Source organism: Hyperoodon ampullatus (assembly GCF_949752795.1).
Source record: "Hyperoodon ampullatus genome assembly, chromosome: 3".
Taxonomy (NCBI): Eukaryota; Metazoa; Chordata; class Mammalia; order Artiodactyla; family Ziphiidae; genus Hyperoodon; species Hyperoodon ampullatus.
In genome coordinates this window covers 15628614-15648429 of record NC_136916.1, presented here as the reverse complement: position 1 = coordinate 15648429, position 19816 = coordinate 15628614, and the positions used below count along the sequence as shown (strand labels likewise).

Sequence of the window (19816 nt, the reverse complement as noted above, 5' to 3'; positions counted from 1 at the left end):
GTTTTATATGGGTATCATAAAAGCTTCTTCCGGTTTTTTCAGTGGATGCTTATGAGTAGCTAAAGTTAAGGTACAGATAAGGAATATACTTGCATACTTAAAGCAAAAATAAACAAAAACACTCCTTGTGATTTCTTCTGGGAATTAGTTATACTGCATATCAAAGATGGCTTGATTTTATTTTTCTCTCACCCTTTAGGAAATTGTGCAAACTGTTTCATAAATTCTAAAGGAAATGATGCATATTCCATTATATTTGTGTTTATGACTTGTTAATCTAACAGACCAATGGATATATTACCTTGCTTATTAGAGAAATGGTTTCAGGTTGATACTCAAGTCATAACAAAGCATGCAGAAGTATGTGGAAAAGAGCTGATTAATAGTTGTTTAGATTCTTATATCCTTCTGAGTCAACATTCATATTTTAGGAAAAGTTGTTTATCCCTAAAAATAGCAAAAACCTCTACCAAGTAAAACAACAACAAGAAATTTTATGATGAAATATAACACTGTTTTAACATTGTTGAAATGGAAATATTAATGGGTTTCTCAAAGTATTTGGCTCTCAAGTGCACTACATAATTTATCTCACAACATCTTAGGAAAATTATACTTTTCCCTGTATCGGTTTCCATGGAAATTAACTTACCACAAACTATAACTTGATGGAAATACAGAATACGTAATATTAATTTCTAAAAATCTCCTGGAAGAAATTGAGAATGATGGCGTAAATGTTTATTAAACATCAACTGAGTGGGTCATGTTATTTAGTGTCAGCTGTTTACAGTAAGGACATTTGAACCTTTGTCTTCTCTAACCCTGTTGGTTAGACAAGAAAGCTCCCCACTGTAGCTAGTCTCAGCTGAGCAAGCAAAGAGTTTTGCGTTCTTGGCAACATCCTCATGTACTTAAATAAACTTTAAAAATTGAAATCCAGATGGTGATGTTCAAAACTTCTTTCTCTCAAGTGAGAAAACTCTAATGTGGGGAGTAGATGTGACAGGAGGATTGACAGAGAGATGGACCAAAGAAAGGAAATTAATGCAGCAAAATGTATAAAGGAATTCACTAACCAGAAAGCTAATGAAGTATTTTAATATGTTACTTTTGATAGTAAATAATACTTTGCAAATAGCTAAATAACTGTAATTACCATCAAAATAACTGTCTAGACTGAGTGCTATCTGCTATGTAGGGGTGAAAAAAAAAGACTTTTGAATATTTTTTTTCATAGTATAATATGGTAGTCTCTTCATTTCAAATTTTTATTTCTTTAAATTGTGAACTGCAAAAGTGATACATGCGTATTGCAATAAAATTTTTTAAAAGCATAAAATAGTGTATGAGGCAAAAAGTAGAAATCCCAACACCTAAATCCTACTCTCGAGTAGTATGGCTTATATCCATATGGCTTTCCTTTCACAAACATACACACACGAGTGCACATTTATTTCTTACCGAAATGTGAATTACACTTTGCAATATACTTTGTGCTGTGTTTTTTTTAATCTCTTCAGGAAATATCATGCTGTTCTTCCACATCAGTAAACATGACTCTAGATCCACTACTTACCAGCTGTCTTATATTGGGTAAATACCTCAATCTGACTGTGTTTCTGCTTCTCCTTTGGTAAGATAGAGAAGATAACAGCACTTACCTCATAGAGCAGTTATGAGATTTAAAGGGGTTAATACATGTAAGACATTCTGCACAGAGCCGGACACATAAAAGACATTATAGGAATGCTAGCCATCAGTATTACTGATTACTGTTTTATGCTGTGTAGTATACAGTATTTAATATATGGGCTTGTCATCATTTAATTAACCCCATTAATCCTACTACAGGTTATTTGCTTCTTTTTTGTTTTTAATAAATTTATTTTATTTATTTTTTGGGGCTGCGTTGGGTCCTCGTTGCTGTGTGCGGGCTTTCTCTAGTTGTGGCGAGCAAGGGCTACTCTTCGTTGCGGTGCGCGGGCTTCTCTGTGGTGGCTTCTCTTATTGTGGAGCACAGGCTGTAGGCTCATGGGCTTCGTAGTTGCAGCACACAGGCTCCATAGTTGTGACTCGCAGGCTCTAGAGTGCAGGCTCAGTAGTTGTGGCTCACGGGCTTAGTCGCTCTGCGGCATGTGGGATCTTCACAGACCAGGGATGGAACACGTGTTCCCTGCATTGGCAGGCGGATTCTTAACCACTGTGCCACCAGGGAAGTCCCGGTCATTTGGTTCTTGAATATTTTGTTTCACAGTATCTTGCAATACCCATCCTTTGACTTATCCTTGCACAATTCCTTACTTTAAGCATAATGTGTCTTAATGAAATGCCAAATAATGATGAAATTATTTCTAATTGCACTTAGTGTCAGATTCATTTCCAGTTAAATTTAGTGTCCAGTTCAGGTACTCATTTTTGGATTTAGGGTTAAGTGAAGACAGCTTTAGAATATAGTTTCAGAGTAACCATAGGGCACTGTGGAAAGGTTTTGGCTTTATGTCAAGCCCTATTCTCTTATTCCCAAGAGTGGGAATTCATTGTCTTTGTCACCCAAAGAAGTAAGGACAGAACGCCAAAGCCCACCTCTCATCCAGCCCATTGTGAATACAAGAATTTCATGGTTTCCTGAGGAAGCCTCTCACAAAAACCTTGGATTTCCTCTTGGAATCTAAGGTTGTATCTATAATCCAGAGGAGAGAGAATTTATAAGGTCATTTGTGTTTCTGGGAGCTTGTAATTATCCACAAGAGTAGAAACTACTAGGTGAACCATGGTTTTCCATTACTTGAGAAACATTGACAGGTTGGCATGTTTGAGGGCTGAAGACACAAACCGTGAGCCGGAAGAGGTAAATTATTCCTCACTTAAGGAGGCTCGATCATTATTTCAATTATACCAATATGTTTATTAGAAAAATAGAGTGAGCTATGTAATATAAATTCCAAATTAATATGGAGGGCAGGAAAGAGGTTACAAGAAAGAAAAGAAAAGAAGTTAGCCAGGCTAAAAGAGAGACATAGGAAACAACATCAGATTTAAAATACATATATAATTACATACATATATAGAATTTTACTATATATATTTATTTCATATATATTCTTATTACATAAACATTTTATATTATATTTATATTTCATGCATAATTTCATTTTAAACAAGAAATATATCTAGAAGAAAGACTGAAACAAAAGGTAAGAAAAAATGATTTGGCTAATAAAAATATAAAAATACACAGTAATGACCTTATTAATATCAAAACCCCCACAGAATTATAGTATGAGCACATTTTTTAAAGTCTATATCATTAAATTAAAATGATACACTCTAAAAAGTTACAACAGATAAAAATCTCTATGTATCAAATGACATAGTAACAAAATACAGAAAGCAAAAATTCCTAGATATCCAAAAGAAATAAAAAATAGACGGGTGACAAAAAAATACCTTTTGGAAATTTTAAATACCATTTCTAGGAAACCCTTATATTAGAAAGGCACTTTAACCTGGAATTTAAAAGGCAATAAAAATGGTAATTTCTCATTTCGTACCTTCTCTACATGGGAGTATTTGATAGTGAATTACCCTTTTTCTTTACTTGATTTTGGGGATATCACTGGCCATCACTCTCACTTTTCTTTACTTGTTCCTTCTCTTTCCTGAAATGTTGTAGTGCTCCAATCCTCAGTGCTTGAAATTCTTCTCTTTTCTACCTACCCTCACTTACTATATGATCTCATCTAAGTTTGGGTTAATTTATTGGCTTTGAATACAATTTATCAGCAGCCCAAACCTATTCCACTAAATTCCACATTCTTAAATTCAGTCCCCAAAAAGACACCAGATCGCATCTGGATATCTAATAGGCATCACAAATTTAACATGTCCAAAAAGATCTTTTGCCTTGACAGGCCATCTTCTCCTCTTTCTCCAAGCTTTGCACACACTGTTCCCTCTGCCTAGAGTTTTCTTTTTCTACCTTATTTTCCCAAAGGATGCCTTTTAATGCTTAAGATCCAATATAAATGGCATTTTCTCTGGGAATGCTTTCACATACCAACCAGGAAGAATGGCTCATTGCTCCTTCTGGGCTCCGCTATTGCTTCCCTCATTATGTTTTTTTACAAGTGTTTGTTTTACGAAATTACCTATTTAAAACCTGCCCTACCTATCCTATTAAGAAATATGTTTCCAATGAAATTTTATTTTTTATGACTATCAAAATTTGTTTTTCCCAATTTTTACTAGTTCTATATGAAAGGATAAACTCTTAGACAGTTATGCTCACTGAAAATTTTAAAAAATAATCTATAATATGAAGGATAATAATCAGTTGGAAAGGGAAATCAAAATACTAGTTTAAGGAGGAAAAGGAACTATTAAAAATTCTAAATATTAAAGGCAAATGTCTTCATGTATTTTTTGTTGGAAGATGATGTGTATCCAATCACTATGGTATTTACATTTCAGTGTCTACATTTGAGTGGTCTAAGAGTTTTATTTATAGTAGCCTGGAGAGTGCATACTTTGCAATTCCTTAAAGTTAAGATGAAAAAAATTTAACTTTGACTTAAAATTAAAGGGACTACAAAGTTTTTTCAAAAATTCTTTTGGGGTGTGTGGGCAAACATTTTGAAGACCATTGTCTTCAAAAGGTATGTTTTCTATACCTTTTCATGACTAGTACCAAATTCATACCTGACATTGTAAGAACCATTTGAATGATATATTGAATGAAGGATGAACAAATGAATACAAATAGAAAGTTCTGAAGTTTGAAGGAAAAACATCAGTACTTTTAAACATGTTCTTAAATTATTGATATGAGCATACGGCCTCACCATAACCCACAGTATCAACCACAGAGGAACTATTGGGTACTGTCTATGTGTGCTGCAAGAAGTATTGGATTGGCCAAAAGTTTAGTTTGGGTTTTTCCATAACATCTTATGGAGAAACCCAAACGAACCTTTTGGCCAACCCAATATATTGAGTGAGCCTATGATGTGCTCATTATACTAAAAAGAAATTACTCTCCAGTTTGTAGGACAGCATGGATACCAAAAAAGAAAAATGTCACCCATTAAAGAAACTCTAGGAATTCTACAATGACAGAAGAGGGTGCTCTTAAACTAGGAATCTTGTAAACTACCTCACTATAGCCCTAGGCTTGAAATGAAGAATAAATGCAATTTCCATCTCTATAAAACCACCGTTTAAAATAAATTTTAGCTTATGAACACTCTCCTTCCCCCACCAAAAAAAGAAAGGAAGGGAAAAAGGATGAAAGAAGGAAATAAAGAAAGAAAGAAAGATGAAGCAAAAAAAGAAAATACTCTAAGATCCCAACTCCAAAGTGAATTAAATATTGTCAGAAAAAACATTTAGGGATATTGGAAAAAAATTCTTAATTGAGAAATTCAAAGTCTAAGTACAAATGGACAACAAAATAGTAAGAATAGAATAAGAATCAATGGAACTCAGGAAAGAAATTAAATAAAAAAGAAAGAAAGACTAAATTACAGTTCTCCCAAGGGAGGACATATTCAAATTAAATTTATTAAGGAATTGTGAACAAAGGTGGGGAAATAACCAAGGGAATGAAAATGAGATAAAGTAAAAAGAATCAAAGAGAAAGTATTTGAAGTGGAAGATATAGAATATGGATGTACAGTTGACCCTTGTACAACATGGATTTGAACTGCACACAACTTATATGCAAATTATAAGTCCACTTATATGCAGATTTTTTCCAAAAAAATATGCACTACAGTGCAACACGTTTCATGAATGCTTGGATCTGAGGATGTGGAACTTCAGATACAGAGGGCTGACCGTAAAGTTATGCATGGATTTTCAACTGTGCAGGAGTTGGAGTTCTTAAACCCCAAGTTGTTCAAAGATCAACTGCAGTTTGAGTCCCTAAAAAGGAAAAACAAAACAATGGAACAGAATTAATATTTAAAACTATAATCCAAGAAAACTTTCAGCAATGAAAGAAAACCTGAATTTACATAATGAAAGGGCCAACAGTTACCTGGGAAATTTGACACAAACCTAGCAACTCCAAGATATATCCTAGTAAAAATATTAAGCTCTAAACCAAAGAAAAATATCCTCATGACCTCTAGGGAAAAAGAACAAATAATAAGGAAAATGGATTAGTCAAGCATTAGACTTGTGAAAGCAGAGAGCCAAAGAAACCTATTATGATTTTCTCCAGGGTTTTAAGAAAAAGTCTTAAGTCTTTTCAAAAAAAAGCATTAAGGAAAATATGAATTGATATCCAATTGATGCTTCCTTCATATTATAAAATATAAATTCTTTATTCCTAAATTCAGCCTCTTAATATAGAATCACAAAAGGCATTTCCATAAAGATGTTAGGAACAAGGCACATATGACCACTATCTTCACTGATATTTAACATTTTTATGAGAGATAGTAGTCAACACAATTTGACCAAAAACAAAACAAGACAAAAAAACAAAAAAGGAAGCATAAAAATTAGGAAAGAAGTTAAATTATCATGATAGTATACCTGGAAAACCTTAGAAAATAATCATAAATATTAATTCAAAAGTTAAAACCAATTCAATAAGTTTGGAGGATATAAAATTAGCATTCAGAAATCAATAGTCTGTATACACAAAACTAGAGGAAAAAGTGGAAAAGGAAACCCTACTCACAACAAAAATAAAAAGATAAAATATTTAGGAATAAATTTAAAAAATAAAAGCAAACCTGTATGATTAAAAGCAATCCCAAAAGTCTTAAACAAGTAGAAAGACATTTTCCTTTTCTGGGTAGCTGATGCAACATCTTAAGTACCTTGGTTCTCCCTAGGTTAATCTATAAATTTAACACAATCCCTACAAAAATACCCACAAATTGGGGTAAACAATTTGGTACTAAAGTTCCCAAGGAAAAATACACATGGAATTAACTGGTTAAACACTGAAAAAGACAAGCTACTAGAGGCTGAGTAGCCCAACTAGTATAAACAGAATTAAGTCCTTATTATTAAAGCAATGTGGTACAGGAACTTGAATAGGCATTATAGACATTTCAGACTAACAGAATAGAGTAAAAATTCTAGAAATATATCCAATTGCACATGAAAATTTAGTAAATGGTAAAAATGGCATCTTAAGTCACAGAACAGGATAAACTTTCAAGCAGTGTTGGGGCAACTAGTTAGCTATTTGGAAAAAGATAAAAATTAGAACCATACCTCACACCATACACACATAAAAATAAACTTCAGATAGATCAGAATTTAAAAAGTGAAACTGTACATGCTAGGGTGAATTTAAAATCATTTACATACATGGTGAATTCCTCTATAATCTGGCTGTAAAAATAAAGCTTTTTTCAATGACTCAAGTCCAAATGCAATCAAATATAATACTGATAAATTTGACTACCTAAAAGTTTGGTTAGAAAGAATCTTTTGCATGGCACAAAATATACAATATGCAACATCAAAAGACAGCTGGCAATCTGAGAGAAAATGCTTGTATTATATATCTCAGAAAAATGAAAATATCCCTAATACTTAAAGAGCTGTTTTAAAATACGGGGAAGTCCAAACATCACATTAAGAAAATGGACAATGATTAGTTTAAAAATATGTAAAATTATGCTTAAACATATGAAAGTAATTCAACTTCATTCATGAGATACAAACAAATTAAAACCATACTAAGATGCTATTCCCCACCTCTCTGATGAGCAACGTATTCTGTTGGTAAGGATATAAAGAAACAAGCACTTGGCTAGTAGAAATGCAAATTGGTATAATTTTTATGGTATAAAAATTGGTATAGGGCTTCTCTGGTGGCGCAGTGGTTTGGAGTCCACCTGCCGATGCTGGGGACGCAGGTTCGTGCCCCGGTCTGGGAGGATCCCACATGCCACGAAGCAGCTGGGCCCGTGAGCCATGGCCGCTGAGCCTGCGCTTCCGGAGCCTGTGCTCCGCAACGGGAGAGGCCACAGCAGTGAGAGGCCCGCGTACCGCAAAAAAAAGAAAAAAAAAAAATTGGTATAGATTTTTATGGTAAATTGGTATAATTTTTTTTTGGCAACATCTAAAAAAACTACATATTCATTTACTTTTTGAACCTAACAATTCCACTTCTAGAATTTATACTGTTGGTACAATTCCAGCACTATGAGAATAAATGTCCACAAGGTTACTTGCTGTAAGCATTTTTATAATTTCAAAATATTGGAAACAACCTAAATGCCCACATATAGGAGAGTGGCTGAATAAACTATGGTACATCCACACAACAGAGTACAATTGGAATGTGGAACAGTTAAGGAGTGTCCCTTCTACCAGGTGTGGGGCAGGTGTTGCCTGGGGCAGGCTAAAGGAAAATGAAAATATGTGGTCATAGTTGCTAGAACCATCCTATGGCTTTTCTTTCATTTGATGCAAATGTTAAAAATCTGAGGTACGCTACTGGCATACATCAGGCACCTCTTAAGTGTTTGACATGCCTTTGGCCTTCACATAAACCTACAGAGCAGTTGGTACGGTGTCTAATTTGGCAGGTAAGGAGATGAGACCGTGAAATTAAGTAATTTTACCAAAGACAAAGAGCAAGAAATGTGGTGGAGTTCAGGTTTAAACCTCAGTCTTCTGGCCAGCATCTGTACTCCTGAGTTATGAACCATCGTGGTATTTTGCCTCTTTGGGAATTTGACTAGGTGGCTTGTGATTCTATGATTGCAAGATTCAGTGAGTATAGATTTGAATCAAATGCCTGAAGAAATTCTAGAACTAAGCTTTATTTGCATTTGACTGTTGTCTGTTTTTTAACATACTGTGCATTTCTAGTATTCTTATGAGTGTTCATGTTGTTCCTTTTTGCCCATATTACTCTTTCTCACCTTGACTACCTGAAAAACTCCAGATTAATATTTTATGTCCCAACTTGTGTAGAACCTCCTCTCTATTTTCCTGAACCAACATGCATATGAGTCGTATCCTGTACAAAAGAGGACAGGGATATGACCCTAAAACCAAGTAAACCTGGGTTTGGGTATGAACTCCATCTACCATTTACTAACTCCATGACTTTGAATAAATTACCTAACCTTTTTATAAGGAGGAGGGGAATATGAACATTTTTTTTTTTTTTTTTTTTTTTTTTATTTTTTGCTTTATCACAAATTTAATCAGTTATATGTATACATATGTTCCCATATCCCCTCCCTTTTGCGTCTCCCTCCCACCCTCCCTATCCCACCCCTCCAGGCGGTCACAAAGCACCGAGCTGATCTCCCTGTGCTATGCGGCTGCTTCCCACTAGCTATCTACCTTACGTTTGGTAGTGTATATATGTCCATGCCGCTCTTTCACTTTGTCACAGCTTACCCTTCCCCCTCCCCATATCCTCAAGAACATTTGCTAAGAAACCAACATTCTCCGCCATGATGGAGCTGTGAATTGAAAAGAGCTTTTGTACTGCTGAAATGTATAATTCATAGTCATTTTATTTACTTAAGAACACTTTTTTAAATGTATCTAAGTGGGAAGCACTAGTAATCCATTTGCCAGTTTCTTATTTAACATTGTTGAAATAATCTCCATAGCAACCAACAATAGTTCTTTACTGGTGGAATACAGAACAAATGATCAAAATTTAATGTCATGGCCTCTGTTGTTATTTTTTTCAAACATAGTACTCAAGTGCTAAGGACTAACAAATATATTTATAATAACACTTGAATGTTCTGTAAATGAAAATTATTTCAAAGTTTCAAGAAGTCAATTTAAAGAGGAGGGCATTTAGATATCTTTTGTGTAGTAAGCTTAAGAGGTCATGTGGTTGTAGTTTTTTCATATCCAACACATGGAAGAAATAATTTTATGGGAAAATATAAATTATCAAAATTGGCCCAAGCAGAGGTATTAAAGTTGAGTAGCTTAAATGACACAGTAGAAATTTTAAAAGGCAAAGATGTAGTCCCTCTCTTCCAATTGTATATCTACTTTAAAAAACTGAAAATATTTTACCTTAAATCCAGGAATAGGAAAAAAAGGATCTGCTGCCACTGAGATTATTCTATTTGCTCAAGAGGTTTTAACCAAAGGAATAAGGAAAAAGAAGTAAGAGTGAGACATATTGAAAAAGAAGAAAGACAAATATTATTGCAGATATTCACAGTCTAGGAAATTCAAGCAAATTAACTGTGACACGATTAGAATGATAAAAAGGGTTCAGCGAGGTAGATGGATACAAGATAAATATGCAAGACTAAGTAAATTTCCTTTTCATCAGTAGGAAAAATAATTGAGCAAGATAATTAGAAAAGAGCTCCATTCTGAAATAGCTGTGTTATTATAATATATACAGGCCTACACTTAACTGTAGATGTTTAAGACCCACATAAAGAAAACTGAAGGTACAATTGAAGGACACTCAAAGACCTGATCAAATGGATAAGAAAGAAGCAAATGAACTTACTTTCTAGAATTAACCATATTCAGTAGTGTACAAATGACAGTTAACAAAGGACATTTTTAGTGTTTTATATTTTTATTTATTTTTGAAATAGACCAGTGGGTCTTAATGTTCACCGGAAAAATAAATATAATATTTAAAGACAAAATTAAGGATTGGTATTTGCTGTACTTCATAGTAAAGCTTGTCATAAAGTCATGGTAATAAATATTGTGGAGCTGGGACAGAAAGAGACAAATAGGCTATTGGAACAGGTAAAGAGTCTACTAATAGGTTGATGTAGCTATGTGAAATTAATGAAAAATAGGTGGCATTTCAAGTTGATGAGAGTGGATGGGTTGAACTATGTAATAATTGGTGTTAGGACAGTTGGTTAGCCATTTATTTAAAATATAAATTGTTATTGACATTATACCCAAGGAATTAATCCCAGATTTATTAAAGGTATAAATAGGGAAAGCTTACAAAAATTCTTACAGAAAATATACAATAAAGGAATAGCTTAAAATATTGACGAATAGAAGTCATTTATAAGCTTACTAGCAGCCATAAAAGAAAAGATGAACAGCTTTGGAAATTTGACCACATGGATGGTTCCAAAACAAAAATAAAACTGCAGTAATGGTGAAAGACACCATAAACAAAATTTTTTAAAAACACAGTTACAGGCCACAATAAAGATATACCATATATACTATAAATGGGGATTAGCTATAATATGTAGTGTTCCCTCAAAGCAATAAAAATTATACAATAAATGATAGACAAAGATTATTCACAGAAGAAGGAATATAAATGGTCAACACATATCTAAAAAAATTCAACCCTCTTTATGGGGCTTCCCTGGTGGCGCAGTGGTTGAGAGTCCGCCTGCCGATGCAGGGGACATGGGTTCGTGCCCCGGTCCGGGAGGATCCCACATGCCGCGGAGCGGCTGGGCCCGTGAGCCATGGCCGCTGAGCCTGCGTGTCTGGAGCCTGTGCTCTGCAACGGGAGAGGCCACAACAGTGAGAGGCCCGCGTACCGCAAAAAAAAAAAAAAAAAAAAAAAAATTCAACCCTCTTTAACAAATAAGTGCAAAGTTAAACCTTTGAAACCTTGGTTTAACCTATCAAAGTGACAAAAAAAGAAGTTTAGTAATATCTACTATTTGTGAGAATGTAGAAGCACTGACCCTCTTTTACACAGATTATGGGAATATAACCCGTATATTTAGGAAACTAAACATACAACATTTAGGAAAAGAAACTTGTAGGAAAGACAAAGTGGCAATATCCATTCAAGATTTTTAATATTCATACTCTTAAACTCAGCCACCTCAATCCTAGGAATCTAGCCTACTGTCATATTAACAAGAAATATGCAGATAAATGTGTTGATTTTGATATTATGCAGTACTATTTTGAAAATAAATTTAAATGTTGGATACTATGTAACAATTTTTTTAATGGAAATATAAATCCTGACATAGGAATGTGTGTTGTTAGGTGAAATGTGCAAATTCCAAAATAATATGCGTGTTAAAATACTATGCAGGGGACAGAAAGTATGTGAAAATGCAAAACAAGTGTAACAGCACACACATCAAAGTATTCAGAGTTGTCAGTGACCTGTCTAGAAGGAGGCTGGCTCTGGAGGAAAGGGCACTTTCCTATTTTAGTTTCTGCATTTGTATTTTAACAAGAACTGCTTTAGTAGCTTAGAAATGCATTTTTCCAAAAAGATCTTAAAAACGGTTACAATATTTAAAAAATAACAACACCTCTTACAGTAAAAGGCAGGGCCAGCTGGCTGCTTTCAGCAGCGGCTCTGAGATGAAATGTGCCCGTCCCTCGGTTTTCCTCCGCTGTTGTCAGAAAGCATTACACACTTTGTGCCTCGCGCAGAGTCAGACAAGCCAGGCAGGCCAGGAATGTGATTGAAGATGAAGCAAATAACCTCTCTCCCCAAGCCTCCCTCCCTGCCTCACTCCCAGAGCTGGATTCTTCTCTGCTCACATATGCCCAGAGAGTCATGAAAATCAAAATCACAGTAATACCTAATTTTCCTTCTCTGGCCCTTTCCCAGAAAGGAAGCCTCGTGATGTGTTGGTACACTTAATTGTCCAATTGTTTTTAGACTTTCCATGCCAGCCGTAAGCTTTCACAGCCGAAAACGGTATTGCTTTGACAGTCTGATGCAAGTGCCTCTTGAATGACCTGTGGACTCATCCAGGAAGGACATCCTCCAAGGAAGGACATGGCCCAGATTTCATACACTGGTTGTTGCTGACAGGGATTTGTGATCCAGATATTTTCCAAAGTCTCTGGTATGATCTGACTGTTAAGTAGATATTTCTCTTCTCCTGGAAGAAAAGTGGTGGGTTATTTCTGGGGCAGGATCTAATGCCAACGGACTGGCTTTAAAAGAGAGAACAAGAGATAGCTGTCTATATTGTGAAGATCAGGAACTTGGAAAAGCTCAGTACTTCACCAATCCTAAAATAGCTGCATAGGAAAATGTTTCCTCTTAATTGACACAGTTTTTACTTTATCACTTTTCCTAGCGTATGCACAGTTGAACTTTAATGGGGTAGTCACTGATTGGAAATGACATCTTTTCTTTCTTCACTATGCGTGATGAGTGTGTGTGTGTGTGTGTTTCCAATGCAGTCTATTGAATGGTAGATAAAGAGCCCAGCAGAGGTGCTCAGAGACCTGAGCTTCGAAGAATGCTGACAAAAAGTCATTCCTCAGACTGAATTTCACAATTTCCCGAACCAGACTCCCTAGTGGCACTGGAACTGCAGGCCATCCAGTTTTGCCCTGATCCTACATAGCTTTTCTTCCTGCTCAGCCAGCATGAGTTAAACTATGTCAGAGTAGAATCTTTTGTGGTGTTGCTAGGTGGCTGATCTCTGCCTTACAGAAGCAAAATCTAGCAAATGAGGTAGAACTTTTTGAACTTCTCCCTCTTTCTAGTGAAATGTTGACACATCTAAGTAGTTCAATGCATTTTAATTTTGAAACTCCCGTGGGACTTTTCTCATCCTCTGAAATCCCTAGCTTATGTTTGCCATTGCCTTAATCTGCTGTCCATCTGTAACTCTGAGATGTAGGGCATCCCTTTGTATTCTTCAGAGAAAGACTATTTATTTTCCTTATTTTCGCCAGGAGGAAGAAGGAGGTAATGGAACTTGTTTATGTCTCTAAGTTTAGGATGAAATGATCACTACTCATTATCAGTGGCTAGATTTTATATAAGCTGTAAGTCTATAGGTCCATATTATCCTTCTCTTTACTATGTATTGACACGTAAAAACTTGTGAGTCAGATATATGAAAACTAGAAAAAGTAACACACAATACAGAACAAATAATTTTATGGAAAATATGATAGTGTTGGTAGATGTTCTCGCCTTTTCATTCTCTGTGGGCAATGACTGACCACACAAATACACTGGAGTAAATACCACAGGAGTAGCAAGAAAAAAAGATAAAAGAGAGAACAGGCATTTTGGAGTTAAAGAGAAAAGTATCCTTTTTGAATTTATTGCTTGGGGATCCAGAATGAAAACATAGAAGATCCCTTCACAGCAAAACTTTCGTTTTAGTGTCACCACTATCTGACAATGTAGAGGACTAAAGTGGCATGCTTTCTGAATATACATGGGGAATTCTAATTTTGGAATAAGAATATTTTCTAATAATTGCTTTCTTCATTTTGTAGATAAAGCTGAAAAACACTGTTCTCTTGTTAGAGTGTCAGAATGAGAATGTATTTAGTTTGAATAAAGACTTCAGTAAAGGAAACAAGGCTTTACATATATTATTCTTTTCTATTTTGTTGGAATTTAAAATGATATTGCAAGAACTTTCTCTGTAGCAATATAAGTTATAATGCATAGTATTTTCCTATTGGTTATGGAGGGACACAAGCTGTATACAAAAAAAAAGGTATATGTTGATATATGATATATAATACATTCTTTTTATGGTGTATTTTTCACTAGGATAAATCACCCTAGGGAACAAATATATACCCATATTGACAAGTAGTTTGCTATTTTTTAAATTTATTTTTATGGTAAAACATCACAATACATAACTTAGTCATTTATTCAATGTCAAGTATATGAAATATTGTGAGGTGTAAGAGAAGAAAGAGTGGACTTATAATTAGAAGATCTGCGTTGACTACATTTAATAATTATATAGCAGTATTAGTCAGGAGTCTATCAGAAAAGACAATTCACTCCAGATGGCTAAAATAACAAAACTTTCAAGAATACTTACTTTAATGAAGGTATAGGCAAGGTTTAAGAAATGACAGGTGATGCTGAGACTCCAAGAGACTAGCCACCGTAGGAAGGCTACATTGAGGGAACAAGGAGTAGGCCGTAGATACCCAGTTCCTGGTGAGAGCTGGAACTGTGGGGAGGGGGCCTTGTAGCAGGAGTGGGAGTTAGGGAAGCAACTGCCTTGGCAGAGAAGCTGGAGGAAAGAGATAAGACATATGCAAATTCTCTCTTCTCCCGCCCCTCAAACTCCAACTTCTGTCTCCCCTTGGCTAAACCCAACAGAAAGCCAACCAAGGACCATAGATAAGGAAGTAACCCATAGTGGTTCTTATCCCAGGCCACAGATAAGGGCGTAGAAGGGAGTGACCTGTAGAATGACCTCAGGAAACCTTTTAACCTCTCTCTATCATAGTGTAATAGGGGAGAAACTTTTGTAGTATTCTATTACAAGTTAATTACTAAAGGAATGTTGCCTATAAGCTTAAATTATACATAATGGCCCATCTCTGGGAACCCTGACTCCCAGGTAATGAGCATTAAGCTAAAATACCTTTCTTTAGCTCACGAGAAACATCCTGACCAGGCCTGCCTGTGAATGACTGCAGGGAGAAAGAAATGAACACATCACCTCTGGAGGCTGATGGGAAGCAGGAAGTGTTTGATTTACTCCCCTTTTAGCATAAAAGGAGCCTGAATTCTAATTCAGGCAAGATGGTTCTTTCGGGCATGAGCCCACTGTTTTTTCGGTTTGCTGGCTTTCCAAATAAGGTCGTTATTCCTTGCCCCGACAACTCACCTCTTGATTATTGGCCTGTCATGTGGCAAGCAATACGAGCTTAGACTCAGTAACAATAGTATATGTATCAATTAGAAAGCCCATCCAGTTTCTACTACTACAGATCTGACTACAGTGACTTAAAAACCTAAGAAAAAAAATATGTTTTAATAATAAAAATTCTGGAGATAAATAACTACTGGCATTGTTTCACTTCTTCAAAGATGCCAAAAGCAAATCTACGATTCTTCTGACCTTACATTCTGGGCCTGGTCCTCCATCATGACCCCTTTCCAGACAACTCAGAAAAAGATAGGACCGATGGGGAAAAGAGGCTTAACCAGAAGCCCCACCTAACAATTTCCACATCTGTCTCATTTTCCAAAGAAATGACCTGCTACAAGATATTCAGTGGCAGTTTAGATTAAGGGGTAAAAGTCAGTAAGATTATCAAGTTGTTAAGATATTGTGATTCTTTTAGATACCTTATGCAACACTCAGGCTATTAAAATTGTTGGCTATTAAAATCATTTAAGAGCTCATAGACTGGAGTTTGTCATGCACATGAGATCCTACAGGTAGTTGGTAGTGGCTGTTGTCCTAATGTCAGCATAGTGGTTCTAAAAATGGTTTCCTCAAGGTGGTTTTGCCAGAAGCTGAGGGAACCCCGAAGAGAAAGGACTCCAAAACAGCCTTCTGAAAAATCCAGATTCTTTAAACACTTGCCAGGCCCAGAGAACTGGAAGAACAACTCAAGTAAGAATATACTTTATCTGTTTTCCCCTGGCTTTTCCCAGACTCCCATGCCAGGTGGACCAGAAGCAGCTGGGAGAGGAGGAGCTGAGGGAGAAAGAAAATGCCAGCTCACCTTTTCTCCAGTGGGGCAGCCCTCTTAAAGCTGGCCCCTGCTAAGGGAGGGGAAGAAGCACAAGTTTAAGTTTGGGGTTTTGATTATTACATAAGATTAAGCATTCAAATCACCAAAACAAGGTATTGAAAGTGACCATCACATTATTGATTTACCTAAAGTGAGCAGGAAAGTCATGAGGGCTACTGGAATTTTTATTCATCTGTGGAAGACAAAATGGATTTTATTTTTATTATATTCCAAAAGCCATGCTTGTGCCATGCACAGGTTTACTAGTTTCAGTTGGGCATTTTTCAGGGTGTTGTTTGCTTTAGAATGAGGAGAGAACAGATATGGTGCCCAGAAATTTCTTCCATAGAACTCATATGCAGATTGAACAGGATGAACTAGACTCAGGGTTCTCAAATATGACTGCACAGCTATGAGAAATAATATGCTATTAAAGGGCAAGTAAACTATAAAAATTTAGTAAGAAGAGTTTGGTTCCAGAGACTTATTTGGTGAGAGCCAAATAAAAAGTACCATAAAAGGGGCAAAATTGACTGGACATTTAACTCCTGAAGAAGAATCAGTACCAGAAATACTTCCAGTTTGGTGGTAGAAATACTTCCACTTCAATACATGAAATGAGATATGAAAGCAAGATTCTGCACTCATGAAATTAGGATAAAAGAAAATTGCAATTGTGGCTTTGATCTGCACCTTTTATAAAGCTGAATGCCTATCACAGCAAAGAGCACAGATTGCCTTGCACCTAGTACTTGGGCCAAGCCACCTATGGGAGCAAGAGCTACAAATTTGAGAGCTCTGGTGTCATGATAGCACAGGAACCTTGAAACAATAAGACTTGATAGGAGAATGAAAGGCAACCTAAGAAAAGTAACCTAAAACCACTACACGGGGAGAATCATGAGAGAGAACTCCAATTCATGATGAGCTCACCAAATAACACTCTAAGGCAATAAGAAAACCTAATGGTAAGAGAGAGAGTAAGGAAAATCAACAATTTGGAAATATACTTCTGGTGAAATAAAAAGAAAAAAGCAATTTAAAATAAATTTTAAATAGGTATGTTAAAGAGCCTCAAAAACCTAAAGGAAGAAGTATGACCCACAAAAAAGCAAAATAATTTTTTTCAAGTAAAAAGGCAACTATGATTCAACAAAAAAAGAACTGAAAACTAGTCATGGAAATTTAAAATAAAATCCAATTCTAAGTTGAACACAGTTGAAGAGAGAATAAGTAAATTGGAAGATATTATTAACAAATTAACTCAATACAACACAGAAAAACAAAAAATTAAAGATATGAAAGGATAGTTGTGATATATGAAGGATAGATTGATGAGCTTCAATATACACCACTATGATTTCTAGAAACATAGAAAAATAGAATATTAGAAAAGCAATATTGAAAGAATGAAAATGCTAAGAATATTTTTGATTTGAGTAAAATTATGACTTCAAATTTAGCACATAAAGTACTACACAATATGAAAAACAAAACAAAAAAAATAAAATCCACTCCTTAATGAGTCATAGAATAATTGCAGGATATCAGGGGAAAGAGAATAGTTTATTGATAAAAGCATTTGGAAGGAAAGATACAAAGTACTTATAAATCTTTAGCAATTAAATTGACCATGGATTTCTCTCAAGACTAAGGATGCCAAATGACAACAGAGGGAAAATGTCGAGGGAACATAATTGTCAAACTAGAATTTCATGCCCTAGTAAACTCTTTAAAATAAGGCATGAGTGAAAAAAAGACATTGTCAGTCATATGAAGATCAGGAATATTTATTACCCGTAGACTTTCCAATAAAAGAAACAATTCCTTGGTAAGTACTTAAACAAAGAGAAAACTTTATCCCAAAGGGAAAGTGTAGATGCACAAAACAATGGTGATTAAAGAAGTTGGTAAACACTTCTATAAATTTATTAACTCTAAAAATAATACCTGTTTTTAAAAGCCAGAACTAAAATCTGGAAAGGAATAACATTAAAGAGGAAAGAGAGAGTTCAGAAGGTAGTCATATGGGCTAAATTCTTTTTTCATTTCAGAAGAAGATAAACATTCCAAATTACTTTAGGATTTGCTTGAGAAATATTAGTTATGAATATATTTTTTCATAGTTTTATTGTGGTAAACATACATAACATAAAATTTAACCAATTTTTAGGTGTAGAGTTAAGTAGTATTAAGTACATTCACATTGTTGTGCAACCATCACTACCATCCATTAGCAGAACGCTTTTCATCTTATAAAACTGAAATTCTGTATCCATTAAACAATAACTCCCATTCTAACCCCATCCCTTGGCAACCTCCATTCTACTTTCTGTCTCTTATATATTTGACTACTCTAGGTGCCTCATATAAGTGGAATCATATAGTATTTGTCCACTGGCTTATTTCACTTAGCATAATGCCCTCAAAGTTCGTCTATGTTGTAACATGTTTCAATTCCCTTCATTTTTAAAGCTGAATAATATCCCATTATATGGATATAACTACCACATTTTGTTTATCCATTCATCCGTCAATGGACCCTTGGGTTGCTTATACCTTTTGGCTGTTGTGAATAACACTGCTCTTAACATGGGTATACAAATATCTGTTAGAGTCCCTGCTTTCAAACTATGAATATATTTTAAAATATAAAGATAACCAGCAAAGAATAAAAATAAAATGTGTACTTCCAAGGAAAAGAGAGAAGAAAATAAATGGCAGTCTATGAACCAACAAAAACCAACAGAAACCATAAGAAAATAAAAGCAATACTAAACAGGAAGCACAAAATAAAATAATAAAAATATTGAAACAACAGTAATCACAGTACATTTAAACAGATGAAAATTGACTATTTAATGGTATCAATTATATTATTGGTTTAAAAAATATCCAATTACATGCTACTTATGGGGATATATACAAAAAGTTTGAAGAGAAAAAGGGGGGATGTTAAACATACCCAGGAAAAGAATAATAAAAATAAAGCTGCTATCGAAGTAAACTAAATAAAAATGAGGCAAAAAATTAGAATAGGAATGAAAAGGAAAAAAAGTATTATATAGGAATAAAGGTGAATAAAAGAATAATTCCTCACGAACCTAAATGCACATAACAAGACAGCATCAAAATACATATAGCAAAAATTGATCAAGTTAAAAGGAAACTTCATTTCCATGATTGAATTAATTTTTTAGAGTATGAGATTACTATGTTGCATTGTTAATACCTTTGTAAAAATACATAAAATTGGGATTTATCTCAAAAAATTAAATTTTCAAAAATGACTTATGAAGAAACAAAAATAATCATCTTAGATAAATCAAATAAACAAAAAGTATTCCCATCAAGTGGCCATTGAAACCAGACAAGTTTTTTTCTTTCCTCTTTTAATGTGAAATATATC

At 34.8% G+C, this 19816-nt stretch overlaps 1 protein-coding gene across 1 annotated transcript in view; it reads left to right on the top strand.

Moving 5' to 3' along the window:
• The window catches only part of MALRD1 (MAM and LDL receptor class A domain containing 1), a gene marked incomplete at both ends in the record, with an annotated part of 583874 nt that overhangs the window by 485844 nt on the left and 78214 nt on the right, over positions 1 to 19816 (top strand). The gene's annotated exons all lie outside the window — the stretch shown is intronic.